General features: G+C 48.0%; 1 long non-coding RNA gene across 1 annotated transcript; it reads right to left on the bottom strand.

Annotated features, from left to right (window-relative positions):
* Positions 1-575: 575 nt before the first annotated feature.
* Positions 576-4,433, bottom strand: LOC310647942. The gene is made up of 3 exons (XR_014493991.1): positions 4,392-4,433; positions 2,614-2,720; positions 576-1,193 (listed from the first exon to the last, which is right to left on the bottom strand). It is a non-coding gene; the product is annotated as an uncharacterized lncRNA (long non-coding RNA).
* Between the last annotated feature and the right edge of the window lie 8,563 nt (positions 4,434-12,996).

Genomic DNA, 12,996 nt, shown 5'->3' with positions numbered 1-12,996 from the left:
GACATTTGAAGTTGCCCAGAAAAGACCCTTTTGCCCATATATACGTCACTTTTCTCCTGATTGCACAAGGACTGCAAACTGTCAGCTGCGGAGGTCTTGCCCATCCGAGTTCTCTCTGGCCACCAAGTTCCATCATCCTCAGCCCATGTTGCACTGGTTGAGGAGAGGAATACCTATGGTGCTCTCCCTGCTGGTTTGGCAGCTGCCCTAGCCCATCCAGCAGGAAGGCCCCACAAGATGACTTGTGACCAAGTCAGCAAAAAGTGGCATGGAGAATGGATCAGGCAAAGATCCCCGTGCTGCACCAAGTTAGAGATGTACTACAACTCCCAGCAGCCCCAGGCAGCAGAATTAAGGATGGGTGCTGCTTTGGCAGTCGTGGTGCAATCAGGCAAAGTGCCAGTGGAGCCGGAGAAGAAAGGATACATACACACACATGCTTGACTTACCTGTGGCAGGATTTTCTCCGACTGGGATGACCTCTGGACTTACTCCTAATGCGGGATTTCGAAAATCAGCACCCCTGACAATAAAACAACCATTTTCAAGCACACCAACCCCCTCATCCCGAGACCAACGCTTAATAAAAGGTATTTTATTTACAAAAAAACAAAACGCTCCCAAAGTCTCTTCTTCTTAAGATCTCCAGATGTCGCAGATAGCGTCGACGCCTGTTCCAGAAAGGCAGCACTGAACTATTTCAGCTAGGTGCAAGGAATGGAAGCCCTCCTTTCCACTAGGATGGGTGTCTGTACACGTGGGCTACAACCTGTCTTACTACCTCCTGATTCTTGGGCTAAAGCCTTTATTACCATCTCCTGATTCTTGCCTATCTATCATGGTTCCTGTTAGCCACCATCTCTTCTTCGTTCCTACAGCGCTATTATAAAAGCTTTGGGGAGACCCACATGTGCCCCCCGTTCTTCTGCTGCCTACTTGGCCAACCCGTGGCTTCCGAGCCCTCTAAAGAGCTCTGCAGGAACGCCATCCTTGGGGTTCTCCTCCTCCAGAGTCCGGCTCAGCTGGACTTCCCTTCTTCCCACCCTGCCTAGATGTTGTCATAGGAGACCGCAAAGCAAGTGTTGTAGCTGTAGCCGTCCACTTCGTTGTAAGAGGTGGAGCAGCTAGGAAGGACGCTCTCTGCCGCCAGCTCGTCTGTGGAGAATTCGTAGGCGTAGATAATGCCTCTGTGCCTGTTCAGAGAGAAGCAAGGGGAGAAAAGGGAAAAGAAAATAAGCTGGGTGCTTTTCAACCAGCCTGGTTCCTAGCAGTTCAAAATCCTCTGGAGCAACTTTCCAACCTTGGCAACGTTAAGATGTCTGCACTTCAAATTCAAGCTGGCTGGGGAATTCTGGGAATTGGTCCTCACATCTTAAAAGTTGCCCAGATTGAAGAACGTTGCTCCAGGCGAGAGGTCTTCAAACTTGGCCCTTTGATGATGTGTGGACTTCAACTCCCAGAATTCCTCAGGCAGCATACCACAAGTCATAAAAGGGCCAAGTTTGAAGACCCCTGCTCCAGACTCTGGTTCCTCTCTAGGGCCAAGGAGATGTTAAAATGCAAGTAACATAAATTCAGAGTAGGCCCATGTGCTTGAAGGAGCACCCTTAATGGTTCCGGGTTGTTCTACTTTTAGAGTAGTGCTTCTCAACCTCGGCCACATTAAGACGTGTGAACTTCAATCCCCAGAATTCCCTGGATGGGGAATCCTGGGGATTGAAGTTCAGTCCTCTTAAAGCAGGCATGTCTAATTGCTGGCCCACCCCATTGCTGACAATGAGGAAAAAGTCACAATACATTGTGTGACATCTACCTGCTCTAGATATGTCAACTGTCTTGCATTCACCTTCTTGGAAGTCAGCTCAGAGTATGAGGAAACAGATGGGAAGGGAAGGGAGGAGATAAGAGAGGGAAGTGAGAGGAGGGAAGTGAAGGGAAAAGGAGTTAAGGGGAGAGGGGGAGGGGAGAACAGAGGAGAGGAGGGGAGGGGAAAGGGAGAAGATAAGATTTAAAACAGGATTTGGATAAGCTGAACTACTCTGTATTCCAAGAGGAGGCGAGGCCAATAGCCATCCAGAAGCAGCTGGACTATAATTCCCATCAACCTTAGCCAACCCAACCCATAATAATGGGTGCTGGAACATCTTACCACCCTTCACCCATCACCCGGGTTTGTTCTTCCAAGCCACTTTCTGCTCACCAGAGCTTGCTCGCGATTTATAACTGGCTACCTTCCTATCCTAAACCCCTGCCTGGCTTGGCCACAACACCCTGGCTCTCTGCCACCATAAGTTCTCAAACGCTCTTCCATTGCGGCTTCTTCTCTTTTCCTGTTTGACCCAGGCGTCTTCAAACTTGGCCCTTTGATGACTTGTGGACTTCAACTCCCAGAATTCCTCAGACAGGCACGCTGGCTGAGGAATTCTGGGGCCAAGTTTGAAGACCCCCGGTTTAAACTGAGGAAGGCCAACTTGGGGGAATGCCTCCCAGCGTCCCACAATATTGTCTAGCTAAGGCTGCTGGGGATTGTAGTCTAGCAACCCTGAGAGTGGTGTCACAGGGCGCCTCCAGCTGGTTGAGATAAAAAATACCACCGTGAGGGTCAGCTCTCACCTTCTGTGAGCGGTCAAGTGATGCTGGCCCCTCCAGGAGTCTCTACATTAGGGATGTTGGCCATGATGAGGCTGTGGGAGCTGAAGCGGAAGTGGCGAACTGGGTGCCTGGAAAAAAAAGGATGACACAAGAGTTCTTCAGTGGCTCTTCCACAAGGTCGCCATGTTTAAATGCATCAGACAAGCGACTTGCTGTTTAATTAAATGCAGGATGCAGTTATTCAAATGGACAGTAAATTGGAACAAATGCAAAGTAAAACCCTTGGAGTTGTTTTTTTTTAATTTTATTATTTTTTTAAAAAAAACCTTTCCACTGGGTGCCTGGAAAAAAGGGAACCACAAAGTCTATCCGTGGCTCTTCAACAAGGTCTCCATATTTGAATGCAGCGACATGCAACTGACTGTTTAATTAAAAGCCGGGTGCAGTTATTCAAGTGCACAGTAAATTGGAACAAATGCAAAGTAAAATCCTAGGAGTTTAATTTTTATTATTATTTTATTATTTCTTTGAAAGACCTTTCCACTGGGTGCCTGGAAGAAAAAAAAGGGAGCCACAGACTCCATCAGTGGCCCTTCAACAAGGTCGCCATATTTAAATGCAACTGGACGGTTTAATAATTAAAAGAGGGTGCAATTATTCAAGTGCACAGTAAATTGGAACAAATGCAAAGTAAAACCCTAGGACAGGGGTAGGCAACCTCGGCTCTTTTATGACTCATGGACTTCAACTCCCAGAATTCCCGAGCCAGCTCAGGAATTCTGGGAGTTGAAGTCCACGAGTCCTAAAAGAGCCGAGGTTGCCTACCCCTGCCCTAGGAGTTTCTATTATTTTATTTCTTTAAAAAAACACCTTTCCACTTCCCATTTCCAAAATGAAAGGGACCTATTCTTAATTTGAACAAAATGCGTAATAAAACCCTTGGAGTTTATTTTATTTTATTTATTTATTTAAAAAAAAAGCTTTCCACTCCCCATTTCCAAAAGGAAAGGGACCTATCCTTAATTGGAACAAAACGCGGAATAAAACCCTAGGAGTTTATTTTATTTTATTTATTTTTAAAAAAACACCTTTCCACTCCCCATTTCCAAAATGAAAGGGACCTATCCTTAATTTGAATGCGTAATAAAACCCTAGTTTCATTTATTTTTTTAAAAAAAAGCTTTCCACTCCCCATTTCCAAAAGGAAAGGGACCTATCCTTAATTGGAACAAAACGCGGAATAAAACCCTAGGAGTTTATTTTATTTTATTTATTTTTAAAAAAACACCTTTCCACTCCCCATTTCCAAAATGAAAGGGACCTATCCTTAATTTGAATGCGTAATAAAACCCTAGTTTCATTTATTTTTTTTAAAAAAAGCTTTCCACTCCCCATTTCCAAAAGGAAAGGGACCTATCCTTAATTGGAACAAAACGCGGAATAAAACCCTAGGAGTTTATTTTATTTTATTTATTTTATAAAAAAAACCCTTTCCACTGGGTGCCTGGGGGGGAAAAGGGGGGGCTCTCCGACCAGGCCTCCACCTGCAAAGGCCGCGCCCTGCAACCGGCCGCTGGAACCCAAAGCAGGCGGCGGCTCTTGCAACGCAAAGGAACCGGGGAGAAAGGCCAAGTGAAACCCCGGGGCTTCATTTTTATTCTTATTCTTATAAAAAGAGCCCCCTTTCCGGCGGGGGCCCGGGGAGCCGCTCTCCCCCTCGGAGAGGAAGGCCTTCCCGGGCACGGAGGGCTGCCTGGCGGGGCTCCGGGGAAAGGCGGGCAGCCACCGAGGGGACTTACCGGGGACGCCCGGAACGGCCACGTGGCGCGCGCGGGAGAAGCCGGAAGTGGCTTTGGGGGGGGGGTTTGTTTGGTCACGTGGCCGGACCGGATTGGCTGGTTTTCTTTTGGCAGGACCCGGATTTGGGGTTGAGGCATTCTGGGAGTTGAAGTCCGCGGGTCAGGCCAGCCCTGCCTTAAAATGGCTGACCTTTGGCCCTGCCCTGGAGATCCCCCCCCATAGAATAAATAAGCAACCAACGCAAAAACAAAATATACTTTATTTGTTTCTTCTTTATACAAAATAAGGAAACTGGGAGCAAAAACAAAAAAAAAACAACCCCTAGGATAATATCCTTAAAACAGCCTGGCAGCAAAGTTTGGTGCAACGGTGAGTTTTGGTTTTGGGATTTTTTTTGAAATTTTTTGCTGTTCTTGGTCGTGGGTGTGTGTATGTGTGTGGGGGGGGGAGGGGTCGGGGGTGTTGCACCCCCTTCCCAATAAAAATAAGGGTAGGGGATACAGGAGTATAGCCAGCCATACCAACAGGCTGAAGGACAGCTTTTATCCAGCTTTTGAATGGGAAATAATTTAATATAATATAATATAAACTTAATAATATAAACTTTATGCATAATTATGCATAACTTTATGCATAATTGACCTGCGAGGCCGGTGCGTTGTGCATTTAGCTCACGGGGTGTAATAAGATGGGAGGGTTTGTGTCACTGTGAGTTGGGGGCACGAGGGGAGGCTCAGCCAATCTCAATGTACACATGGCTGTACTTTGACAATAGAGGTTCATTCATTCAGTAATGCAAATTAATTAATTCAACCCAAGGGAAAGGGAAAACACCGGCTCCCCTGCTGAATTTATTTGTCAGGAGGTCGCAAAAGGGGAACCAGGCGAGTCAGTGCGTTGCAACCGTCGCAAGTACAGGTCAGTTGCCAAGCCTCAGAATTTCGAGCCAGGGACCGTGGGGAATACCGCAACGGTCGCAAAAGTGTGGAAAATGGATCATAGGTGGCTTTCTCCAATGCCGTTGTGCCTCTGAACGGTCAATAAACGAACTGCGGTTAAGTGGAGCTTGTGTAAGAGATGTTGGCCAAACTATTCAGAAAGCAACTAAAGGCGGGATAAAAAAAATCTAATAAATAAATAATAGTGACCGATATCAGTAGGTACGTTCTGGTCTGGAGCTGATCTTCACTACAAAGTCCTCCCTCTCTCCTTTTCATCCCTTTCTTCTTTCTTTCCTTCCTTCCTTCCTCCCTTCTTCCCTCCCTCCCTCGTTCTCTTGTATTATCAAAACAGAAGCTCCAACCATTCTCTTTCCTTCTTGGCCTGCGATGGATCGGTCAGGATTTTACATTCTTATTCCAAATTGTAAACCTGATTTGTAACAAGAAGGGGGAAGAACAGCGAAATACGTCCCTGAAGAAATGGGAGGGGGAACTCCACCCCTTTCCTTTGATCTTTGACAGTTGATCTTTTTCTACACCTGATTTTTTTTTTAAAAAAATTATTCTGCAGTGTGGCCAAGTGCCTTGGGGCTAAGACGGTGGCTCAGAGGGCCCTAGATTGTACTGACGAATGTCCAGTCGTCTCTCATGTTTTGGAGGGCATGGAAGCTGTGGAGCAATTTCTGGGTGAGTTTCAAAGCTTGACCGTCGAGAGATGGAGCAGGAGGTTGGTTGGTTGGTTGGTTTTGAGTCCCAAAGAGAGACCAACAACTCTTAGACAATTCACACTGCGCATCTCCTGCGGTTGACTCCATAAATAGGTCGGGACCTTCAAAGGTATTACCTATTTATTTTATGGATTAATTCATTGATCTGTTTGTACAAGGTAGTCTCCTTCAATTCAAGGTTGACATCTGATGACTTCATGGACAGGTAGGAGAAGGCTGAGCAGACGAGGCCTGGGCTCTGTCTGAAGGGTATCTCAGACTAAAAAAAATCAAAGTGGCTTCTCTGCCAGATGGGGTCCCCTTGTTTTTGAACGGTAAGCTGTCTTGAGTTACCCAGAATGGCTGACTACAATGTAATAAAACACGCACACACACACACACACACACACAGCTTGAGAGAGAGAGAGAAAGGGAGGCAAAGCCCAGCCTCTCACAACTTTCCTGCCCAAATGTTATTTGCCACAGGAGATCGGATTAATTGCTATTTGCAAACTTGCATAGCGGGCAGAACACAATTAATTAGCTGACGATTACAGCTTTGGAGGGGCCATCTGACGTCCCTCGCCCCACCTAGCTTTGGAGGAAGCCCGCTCCTGACCAAACACACACACACAAAAACAACCCAACAAGATGAGTCCGCAAGAAAAAGGCAAGTAAAGGCTGCCAATTTCTCCTTCCTTCCTCTACGCCATTTTCCCCTTACAGTCGAGGTTTCGGATTAGCTCTGAACTGATGGCAGGCCTCTGGGAATCAGAGCTACCGAGCGGCATGCAAATTTAATCAATCAATCAATCAATCAATCATTAGTAGCTCACACATTTGTTCACCCAGTCTGGACACACAGGCAGGGCTAAAAAACAACAACAACAACCAGGGACTCGATAGAAAAGCTGCTTTTTGTCCCAGCCATAGTGTCTTTGGAAGGCTTGCTAATTGCTGCAGAAAGGCAAATATTTTTAAAAGCGTTTAAATCTGCTGCTCAATTAATCAAAAGGCGCCTTTTTTTAAATCCAGCTAAAAGGCTCCTTAATTGATGATCTGCGCCAGTTACTCCCACTGTCTTCTGTACCTTTCTGCGGGATTAAGTCTACGTTCATGCAGGAAGAGTAGCAACCGTGACCCAAACCAGCAGCAATACTCACCAGTTATTTATTTATTTTTTGAGGGGGGAGGGAGGATGAGAGGGAGGGGGGAAAAAGAGAGAAGGGGACAAAAAAGAGCGCTGGGTGTTGAAATTGACCCAAACCCAGATTTCTCCTCGTGTCCCAGTTTTGTTTCTGCGACGACACGCACCCCATCGGTTCTGGCCCTTTGCTGGGATTTCAATGGGTGTGTTTTGCTTGGAAGAACTACCCCAGCCAAACGCTTTGCCACTTGGCTTTCTTGCCAAAAAGAAAGTGTTTGGCTCTCTCTGTGTGTGTGTGTGTGTGTGTGTGTGAGCACAAAGGCTTCAGAGGTAGCTCCCAGCCACACCTGAAGAGGTGTGGGGCGATCCAGCTGGGGCACCTTGGCACTGGCTGCTACTACACCTACGCCAGGCAAGGCGTTTCGTAATTGCCCTGGGAACCGAGAAAGGCTGTGGGGCGCAGGCAACACCGCCGGGGAGGGTCCCTCTGCTCGTGGCCATCCAGGGAGCAAAAAAGGAAATGGGGGTGGGGGGGTGGGTGGGAAGCCCAAGGTCTGCCACCCAAGAGCCACTTCCTCCAAAGTGATTCATTTCTGCCGTTGTTTTCACCTGTGCCACCTTTTGCAAAGGCAAGTGCGGTTGAAAACCGTCCAACTCTTTCTCGGAAAACTTCTAGGAATTCAACCCCCCCACGACTCCTGCTCTCGCCATGGGGAAGCTGGAGAAACCTGTGGGGGATCAGACAAACCAGCATCGCCACCCTCTTTCACACATGCCAAGGTGGGTGGGTGAAACGGATCGGAACGCGGTTAGTCTTCGAATCACTCTTTCTTCCCCCCCACCCGAGTTATCAGAAGGGAAGTCTCACATGGACACACAATAAGCACGCGGTGTAAAATGCAATGAAGCTAATCCCGGAGGGGGATTGCCCCCCCCTTTGAAAACAGCCCCAAACTGACTCGGAACCAGCCCACTTCCTTCAGAGGCGAGAAAGTTAAAACTCGTGGGAGACGGAGAAGCTGGTGTTGAAGGCCACTACATTTGAAGGATTTCAAAGTTTGAGCTGAACGTAGCTATTGAGAGACTGGAAGACGTGAGGATCCCAAAGCAGGCACTCTTTGGTGTGTGTGTGTGTGTGTGTGTGTGTGTGTGTGTGTGTGAAAACCATCAACGAAGGCTGAACATTTTCTCCGTAAAGACAAATCAATCTCCTTCCTGGTGGCAACTGGAAAAAGCCAACTTGAAATTAGCAAGATCTTCCCATTTGGATTGGAATGACTAAACCAGCCCACAAGGAAAAATCTGGAAAAATAAATATATTTCCCCCCCTACAGGATGCTATAAAGAAAGGGGGGGGGCTTTCCTGCACATGGGACAGGCCAATTTTACAGAAATGAATCAGTCTTTCCGATATTAAACCAGCCATTTATTTCATCAAGCAGTTTGTCTGTCTGTCTGTCTGTCTTGAGGAAGGCTGTTCTCACCTATGAGTTTTTATGCCATTAAGACCCGGAAGCTGACTTTGGTCGGGAGAGCTCTCTGCGTATGCTCAAGAATGTCTTGCTTGGCGACTTTCCCACGGGGAAATCCGGGCGGAGAAAACGCTGCACGGGCTACCCCAATCTCAAGCAAAGTCGGAGCCCTTCCTGGCAACGTGTATGTGTGTGTGTGTGTGTGTGTGTGTGTGTACACACACAGGCACACACATCAGAAGGGCCAGGCTTTCAAGGCCAGGCAGATCCCAGCATGAAACAAGGAAAAGGGGAAATGACCACTTTTCCGCTTCCTCTTTGGCAGGAAAGGATAAAGATTAAACAAACACAAGAGGCTTTGTGTAAACAGCCAGGGAGTCTCGGAGAAGCCAGCCCCCTCCTCTTGGGGACAACACATTTGTGTGTGTGTGTCTCTGTGTGTGTGTATCCCCTCTCCAAAGGCCAGGCCTGAGCACCAGGAGCAAAGAACCCAGGAAAGAAACAGGGCAGCGTCCTCAGGAAGCCTCTTTGGGCAACATCCCACCCTGCGAAGGGGGTGCCACCCGGGCGGGAGTGGGAAGACCGGCCACGAGGCCTGGGCCCTGCCAACAGCAAGGACCCCCCCCCCCTCTGAGTTTAAATCCCCCAGCAAGGCAACTCCGCTCAGCCCCAGAGGACGGGACCCCGAGGATTGCGTTGTCTGTGATGCCTCGTGCCCAGCGGCGTCCGCTGCAAAACTAGGAAAATAAAGCCTTGCCGGACAAGAATCTCCTTTTCTAGAAAAGCACTCGGGGCTCGCTTCTGCCCCATTTCAAATATTTTTACCTTATTTGGGTGACAGATACTATTTTTCTAAGGAAAGGGGAAAAAAAAAAAGAAGAGTGAGCTGGCCTCTTCCGATTTCCAGGGAGGGGAAAAAAAAACCAGGCCAAGCCAAATGTCATTCAGCTCTACTCTGGCTACTTAAGGGCCATTAAACCACCAGGCAACAGGCTGAAATCCAACAGAGGCAGCACTGGGCCCACGACTGGACGGAAAAAGGAACAAGTGTAACTGTTTTGGGGCTATTAATTTTATTTTACTTTAATTTGTACATTGCATTATTTTAATTTGCCCTGTAAACCGCCCTGAGTCCTTTGGGAAAAGGGCGGTATATAAATTGAAATAAATAAATAAATAAATAAATAAACTTTGTGCTGGGCAGCTCTAAGAGGGGCAGGATTCGCAGCAAGACACCAGATTTCTCTCTCTCTCTCTCTCTCTCTCTCACACACACACACACACACACCACCTTGCAGTGGCGATGCTCGTTTTTTTAAAAAACCAAAAGAGCACGCAACATTTAAAACCTGGCAGCACATCAGCCACACCTGCAGCTCAGCAAGACAGGTGTCCGGATGCAAACATTACAACCCAAAGCGTGGCTGATGGTCCTTAAGTCCTGTGTAGGTAAAACACACACACAGAGAGACAGACACACAGACACAGACACACACACACCGTGGAAGAACATATCCAGCTTTTGTTTCAGAAAACTTTCCCCCCCCCCCAAGAAATTGTGCGGTGGGATTGGGGGCTAGCAAATGGTCCTGTACTGTTTATCAACCGTGGCTTATAGTTTCACCTCTTGCGGCAGCCTTAAAGGCCAATTTCTGCGCAAACAGGGATCAGAGGCAACCACAGCAGGGGTTCCACTAACCAGCATGGCTCCTGAGGTCAGATTAACCTGAGTTTCATCGATTCCCACGAGCCTTCTCGGCCCCAACCTACCAGCCCAATCGCTTTGCTTGCCCGGGATGCCATTCAAGGCCCTGCCATAATTCCTGGGCGCTGCGTCTCCAAAAACAAACCCGTGCAATTGTGGGTTGTTGTTGTTGTTGTTTTTTAAAAAAAAAATACTACCCACCACCACAAAATGCAAACAGCCGGAGCGAAGGCCGATTCGGTGTACCCTGGTTGGGGGGGGGTGTGGGGGGAGGAAATCCAAAGTCAAAAAAAAAGGAAGCCGGCTTTCCATTCCGAGCAAATAATAATAATAATAATAATAATAATAATAATAATAATAATAATAATAATAATAATAATAATAATAAAAAAAAACATAGATTTGCCTGGAGATTTGCGACGATTTGAATAATTCATCCAAAGGACAGCCTGTGCTTTAAATTGGTCTTCACGGGGGGGGGGAGGGGGGGGGGAAGAGAGACGCAAGGCCACCCAGCTCCGTCGGGATCTTTTAATAAGCCCACTTCAACAACCAAGAGAAAACGCAGACCGAGTTCACAACCTGGTTTGCCCTCCTCTCCCTAAGTCTCCCTTGATCCTTGCAAACAGTCGGGGGGGGGGGGTTTCCACCGGGGCTGGCTTGTTTCTCCCCCCCCCCTGTTCCTTCTCTATTAGGCAGATGCTAAAAAGTCAAGTGTTTTTTCCCCCTCCTGGCTGTATGTACCCTCTCCGCCTTTCATCCTGTTTGTTTGCCTCTGACAAGGATTCTTGGCTAGCAGGAGGTGGTTAAAAAAAAAAAAGGGGGGGGGGAGAGGTGGGCTAAAAATTTGCCCTCTTTTAGCCAAATCGTTAACGTTCCTCCGTGAACATGAAAGGAGAAGCAAGAGGCGAGGGAGACCGCCAGCCTTTGCATCCATTTAAGGCATTGAGAAACCAACCACATTCAATAACAGGTCTAAATACAGTAACGGAACGGTCCTTCTCTCTCCGCAAGCCAGGATATGTCACCCTCGACCAGACGCAAGGGCTGGCAGAGAGGAAAAAATGGGGGGGGAACCGCCAGGACCCCCCTTTTCTCGCCTCCCAAGAGTATTTCTGCGGATGGAAGGGAAGCACCTCACCTACGCTGCCCACCCCCCCCCCGGGGCCGAGTTTTCTCGGGCTCCCCCGGGGCCAGAATTGGCAATCTTGTTCTGCCTTGCTCCGGATGGCCTCTGAGCCCGCGCAGAGTGCTTACGGATCTCGGAGATCCGAGCTTGGCGCCTCAAGGCCACCAGCACTTGGCAGGGATTCGGTTTTGGGGGAAGATAAACCTTGGGAGTCTGCCTGCCCGTCAAAGCAGACAGTTGCCAGATCAATGCCCCAGGATTGGACCTGCCCGGCCGTTCCGGTTCCTAAATATAATTCAAAGGGGGGAAAAAAAATCAAATAAATTAGCCATTATTCTGCCTGTCTTTCGGGGGTCTCTCTCTCTGTCTGCCTTTAAAGGATTTCCCCTAAGTAATTATTGGATCTGTTAAAAGTTGTGCCGTACTCAGCAGAGCCTGGCTCCTGTTGTTTTTGTTGGTTGATGTTTTAAAAATAAATAAAATAAAATAAAATAAAAATGCTTCCCACAATCTCCTAGCCAGAAATTTGCTTTCTACCTTTCTGGCTCAATCTGTCGTCAGTCAGCTTCGGAGTTGCGTGGCAGTGCCGCCACTCACCGGACTTCCATTTCCCCTGGCACGGGCGATTAAATTTAAATAAAATCATACTTGGGTTCCCCCCCCCACCTGCCCATAGAAGCCAACTGGATGCTTTACTTTTTAGAGAGAGGGGGGGGGAAAGGGAAAGGGCGCCATCAGGGGAAGCTGTTTCACAGTCAAGATTTCAAGAAGCCTCAAAAGCCACCGGCGACAGCCCCTAGCCAAGCCACAGCTTAACCACGGATAGGTCAAGGGGATGGCTTCACACTTAACTTTGGTTCGCCAACTAAGCAAGATTCTAAAAAGGCGCAAGCTTGCAAGGGTGGCCGCGTAGGGAACGCGAACTTCAGCCGCGTCCTGGCAGACCAACTCACCTCAACCTGGCTGATTTAAAAGCCCCCTTTCGCACAGCCCCAGCGCAAGGCCTTGTTCAGGCAAACTGCAAAGACACAAATCAAGTGTGTGTGTGTGTGTGTGGGGGGGGTTGTTCTTTCCAGAGCGACCTGGTCTACACCAAATATGGGACGGAGCAGGCTGCTTCCGTTTTTTGGTGGGTTTTTTTTTCTTGCCTTTCAGCCACAATCTAGGAACCTTTGCGGGTGTTCTGCGACTGGCTCTTTTCTGTGTTAAGTTTCCTTCTTAAATTTCGCCGACAAAAGAATTAAAAGGGAGACTTAAGGATGGCCATTGCGAGCTTGGCAGCTCTCATCTCAGAAGAGTTACGGTTAGCTGACGAGGGCTAAAAAGCTCGAAATTATAGCTACCCGGGTCTCCCTTTGCAACCGAGTCGGTAAAATTAAAGAAAAGAAAATTAGCACAAAAAGACAAATCCTTTGTCCCAGGTGAGAATAAGAGCCATCTGTTCTCAGAAGCTAACCCTTCAGGGACAGCCTGATTTACGCTGCCTGGCTTTCTGCAATCATC

This window comes from Vipera ursinii (genome assembly GCF_947247035.1).
Source record: "Vipera ursinii genome assembly, chromosome: 17".
Taxonomy (NCBI): Eukaryota; Metazoa; Chordata; class Lepidosauria; order Squamata; family Viperidae; genus Vipera; species Vipera ursinii.
The sequence above is the reverse complement of the archived record's forward strand: the minus strand, read 5'-3'. Positions and strand labels throughout refer to the sequence as shown.